Here is a 5,748-nt window from a genome sequence, read left to right as displayed (position 1 = left end):
ACCCTTTGTGCCCCAGGTGTTCTTCAAATTGCTGTGTCTGTGCTGTTTGCCTACCTTCTTCCTAGGAGCAGCACAGTGCCCTCTGATCTCTATCCCAGGCAAGCCCACTGGCCTTTAAAACTCCAGCTTTAAGCACCACTGGTTGTAAGAACTTGTGAAATTCAGCACCTCTCATCTTTCAAACCCCTGGCTTTGAGGAAACATGCTCCTGGTATGTTCCCTTTCTGTCTCACCCTTCTCCATGACCCTGGCTCCCTGCCTTCCAGAGTACTCATGATCCCTTTCTCCCCTATGCCAGTGTCTGCACTTCCTAACTTCTTGAATTTGGTCCATCTTCTCCCTTTAGGTGTGGAGTTTGTGCTATCTATCTTCAGGTCAATTTCTGGGGTCTTTTAAATTTTTTAAATTTAAAGAACCTACAGCACCCCCCCTCCAAAGCCAAACCTTTATAAGAAAAGAATGGATTTGGAGGACTAATATAGCCCAATTTCAAGACTTATTATAAAGCTAAAGTAATCAACACAGCATGAAAGTGATGTAAAGACAGAAGATATCAATGAATCAGAAAAGAGTGTTGAGATATGTGTAGCCAGAAATATAACAACTCATTTTCTACCACTCTACAAAAATAATTCAATGGGAAAAAAAGCTTACGCTTTCAATAACTATTTCTGGAATTACTGGATAGTCACAAGCAAAAAATAAAAATAAAAACTTTGATGCAAATAGTGCACTGTTTGCAAAAAGAAATTAATTAAAAAATGAAGATCCAAATGAAAAAAAAAAACTTTTGTGACCTTTGGAAAGGCAAGTATTTCTTAGATACAACTCAAAAAGTATAAGCCACAAAAAATAAAATTGATAAACTGAACTGCATCAAATTTTAAAACTTGTGATCTTTGAACGACAATGTTGAGACAATGAAAAAAGCCATAAATGGAGAGAAAAAAATACAAATTATTTATCTGATAAAGGACTTACATCCAGAATACACAAAGAACTCTCAAAATTCAACAAGATATCAAGAAACACAATTTTAAAATGTGCAAAAAATTTGGACAGACACTTCACCACAAGAGAGATATAAATGGCAAATAAGCACATGATCAGATGCGTAACAACAGTACTCATTATGGAAATGCAAATTGAAAACTATGAGGTATCATTACATACCTATCAGAATAACCAAAATTAATATGACTAACCATGCCAAGTGTTGGGGAGTATGTGGAGGCAGTGCAATTCTTATACATTACTAGAAGGAATATTAAATAGTACAACAACTTTGAGAAAGCTGGTTGTTTCTTAAAATCTTAAATAAACACCCTGGGTATGAACTGCAAGCGCTGTTACAAAGACAGATACCTTCCAAGTGTTTTGCAAAGCACAATAACAAGCTTCTGAAGTTCTGGACAGTTGATGGGGTGAATATTTGTGAAAGAGGGGCTGGACAACTTCAGGAGGGAGTATCCACTTTGTGGATCTTTGTGAAGATCTGATCATTCACAGCCCTAAGGAGGGCTTTCTTCCCATGAATGCTCACAAAGACCTCAACCTGCACCCATAAAGTCAGGAAAAAACTGACCAACGGCAGATCTATTTTCCATCTTCTCACTGGCCCCGCTAGCATGGAGTGCATTCCTAGAAAACACTGAAGCCCACGTGACTGAGCATCTCTTGGCTCTCTACCCAAGTCTAGAGAACAATCTACCTCTAGACCTCTTATAAATGTGCTAGAAGTACTTAATCCTGACAGGAAGCTGGAAGATGCATGTGCCTATTGTCAGAACAGTGAAAAAAGAATGAAGTCCCCCCAAAAACTTTGTAAGAAATGTCCTGCCAACGTCAACCTGGAACTTCCCAAGAACACTCCTGTGTTACATCCAGATGAATTACCCCATAAGGAAAAGAGACCAAGCACAAAGGCTTGCTCAAAAATCTTCCTCTTCATAGAAAAATACCCAGAGGATTTTATAAATTCTGCAAATGGTTGCTACTTTGGGATACTTGGCCATTGACGAAAAGTTCATCATGAAATAGTTTGATGTTGACTGTGAGTGCAAACCAACAGATGACATGGTCTGCATGAAGAAAGTAAACCAGGTTCCTTCAGAGCTAAGTACAGAATGGGGCTAAATAAAATGAAGGAAATAAAATTCTCCTTACAGGAACAAAACTGGGAAAGGAAACTCCAGATACCACAGTAACCTGATAAACCCAACTGGATGAAGATGAGGTACAGAGCATGGTACCTGAAGCCCATGTTGTGGAAAAAGCTAATAAATAATGAACATTTAATTGACCCCAAGATCTTACTTAAAGCTCAAGAGAGGAGTTTTGGAACAGGGAATTAATCCTGAACAGAATATTCCTGAAGATCTTTATGGAACAATTACCTTTAAAGATTTCATTCTAAGCAAGGGCTATAGAATGCCAGGCTACCTTGAGAAGTTGTTTACCAGGAAGAGGTGGGAAGAAATATGAGTCTAAGACTCCTATACGCCAAGTAATAAAAATCAACTCAAATGAAGATGATGCACAGGAAGATAGTTGAACATTTCTCTTTTTACTACTTATTTGGCAATTTCTCTCTTTCATTTTAATAACAATCAGAATTCATGATGAGTGTGTCACTGTGTTTTTACACCTTTGATTCCACAGTATCCATCAGCTTAATACCTAATGCTTATAAATATTCTTCAGTGACTTTCTGCTTAGTTCATCAATATCTTACATTTTATTAACTATGAAATCAATATTCACATATATTCTAATATTTTATAGCATTGTATTACATTATTATATTGATTATTTGTAAAAATAAAGTCATAATTAAAAGCAGAACTACTCTGAAAAACAGAAATGGTCTAATTATGTCACCTGTAATATGGAAATAACCTTAAAATAATTGTGCTAAGTAAAAGGAGACTTATATTAAAACTCTAACAAAATAACTATGACAAATTCAACCAAAAATTGAAATATTTTTTAATATATATATTTAAGATTTTAATTATTTGACAGAATGAGAGAGAAAGCACAAGCAGGAGGAGCTGCAAAGAGAGAGAAAAGCAGGCTCCCCACTGAGTAGGCAGCCTGACATGGGGCTCAATCCCAGTACCCTGGGATCATGACCTGAGCTGAAGACAGACACTTAATCTACTGAGCCACCCAGGTGCCTCCCAAAATTTAAATCTATAATCAAAATAATGTTAGGTCTCTTTAACAATGAAATTATTATCTCCCCTTTTAAGAGTCCATCAAGCCCCCAAAATCAGTTTGCAAACTACCTGAATTATAGGTAAAACTTGATTAAACTATTTTATCGTATCTCTGTATTAAATGTGTTTTTTTAAAATTTCACAATATGCATAAAAATTCATCACCAAAGAATATTTCCATATCATATAACACAGGTGCAAAACAGCAGGGATCTTTAAGTCTCTGGCAAATCTAGTGTGCACAGTAGATCTCTGTGAGCAAAACTACACAGCAACATCAAAATCCTAGCCTATAAAAAAAAAATCCTAGCCTATCTATTCAAATGAAATTAATCTTTTCATTTCACAAATAGCAAGTTAAAATAAGAAATCAAACAACTTCTTTACATTTCCAAAATAACAGCTAAAAGTGTCTGGGACAGGAAAATTTGTAGCTAGAAAGATTCATAGTGCAGATCTAGAGGGCACTTCTGTTTCCATTAAGGAAGGAATTAATCTGTAAATGGAAGTATATGTATATATTTCAACCTAATAGGATGGGGAAAATATCTGTTTATGTGCAAATTTCCTATTTCAAATAAATTTTGTCTTGAGCATCTCATGCCTGAAGAAGTAGGTCTTTTCTATGGATTTTTGTAAGCAAAGGCCTAGAATTTCTCAGCATAAACTTAGGTCCATGTCACCACTGTACCTTACTTCTGCAATGGTTTCCAAACTAGTCTCTCTTCTCAAGTTTATTTTTCTAAAATATAATTCTAGTCAAATTCACTTGCTAGTTAATTCTCTAGGTTCATCTAAATTTACTTATACACATAAACACACCTCCCACATACACAGAACAAACATGCTCCTGAATTCCAATTTAGTCAATACATCCTTTCAGACGTTTACTGACCTTCCCTATTGATAGGCCTTCACTCAGGCAGCTGTGATCCCATTTCAATACTCCCCGCTTTAAGTCCAATTTTATGATTGCTTTTTTTTTTTAATACCTTATGATTTTAGGCAAGAACTCTCCTTTCCTAATTACTTTCTATTAAAGAACTCACTCTAGTATGCTAGAGAAGTGAGTCACTAATGGCTTCTAAATCTGGGAAATCCCTCTACTTATTTATTCAGACATCAAAGAAGCCATTATTATGCCCTCTGGCCTAATGTTATCTGTTTCTGTGGCTCTCCCTTCAAGCCTTGGGTTTCATGCAGCAGTGTTCACACTTACACATTCGTTGTTCAGGTCCATAAAATCTACTTTCCCACATTTTGGTTATGTGACCTTGCATTTCATAGAACATGTTCCCTCATCGATAAAATGGAAACCCTATCATCAAACTCAGATTTGGGTGACAATTAAGGGAGTACTTTTTATAAATGCTTAATACCACAAGCATCACAGAAAAACAATCAGCATATATCTATGGAAAAGTAGGAGGGGAGAGAGGAAGGAAGAAGAGTACGAATAAGGCAAAGAGAAGCCAAGAAAAAGTAGCTTTAATGATATTTATCCTGCGTGATAGCTTTAAATTCCACTCAATCTTATTTGATTAAAATGAAAAGGTATATTTGCAAAATAAGAGTCACTAGTAAAGCTTCCTGTTGCTTATTGGTGATGGCTACTTTCAGCAAAATATTTCGGAGAAATTATGTGGGTTTTTCCACTGCTATAATTACCTGCATTGGTATTAGTTGTCATACAGAAATAAACAGAAGCAGTATTGGATATTTTTAAATTTTAAGCACCAGTGAGACTTCAAAAAATAATCTGACCTCAAATGTACAGTTTTTAGGAGAGGAAAATCAGGAGAGCCTGATATATAATTGTGTTAGTATAGCCTACTGTAGTTTTCAAAGCCCATTAATAATCTTTATTTTTCTTTTTAAGGTTTACAACATAGACAAATCCAAAAGTATTATTATATTCATTTTATAACTGAGAAAACTCCAGATAACTTAAGGTATACGAAGTGTGGGATTCCAGTCAAAATTTTCTCATTATGTGTATTATTTCCTGCTGACATGCAGCAATATCATGGACAATGAAGCAATCACCTTGAAAAACTGGACTCCAACTAAGATGCAAACTAAGGTAGAGTAAGAACATATGCACTGGGGCCTCTAATAAAAAAAATTAAGATATACTTTCATTTTCTGGTGCCACTGGTACCTTGCTCTTGCATCTTGACTGTTAAAGCAACTAGAGCTTTGTCATTTATATGGGAGGAACGGAGATGAATTCCACTATGGAAAAGATATAAAGCCACAAACCAAATGGAAATTTGATTGAATGGCTGGTGATACTCATGCCATGTTCTCCTGATCTCATCATTTAAACAGAGGTTAAGGATATTGTCCTCTTGTCAATCTATCATTAGACTAAATAAGGAACCTTTATTGTGTATAATAAAAACTATGCCTTAAAAAAAAAAAACTATAGCATAATTTCTTCAACGGACATTTGTGTCATGAGGAAGAAATTGACAGCATATGGAAGAACTGAAAGATAACAAAACAGCCACTCCTGTTGCTTAAT

The 5,748-nt window shown here is 35.5% G+C and overlaps 1 pseudogene across 1 annotated transcript; it reads left to right on the top strand.

Annotated features, from left to right (window-relative positions):
* The first annotated feature begins 1,332 nt into the window (after positions 1–1,332).
* Positions 1,333–2,484, top strand: LOC309856619 (protein FAM47E pseudogene; annotated as a pseudogene). Its single transcript has one exon. The product of its transcript is annotated as a protein FAM47E pseudogene (transcript).
* Positions 2,485–5,748: the final 3,264 nt, after the last annotated feature.

Source organism: Mustela nivalis, assembly GCF_964662115.1.
Source record: "Mustela nivalis genome assembly, chromosome: X".
Classification (NCBI taxonomy): Eukaryota; Metazoa; Chordata; class Mammalia; order Carnivora; family Mustelidae; genus Mustela; species Mustela nivalis.
The sequence above is the reverse complement of the archived record's forward strand: the minus strand, read 5'-3'. Positions and strand labels throughout refer to the sequence as shown.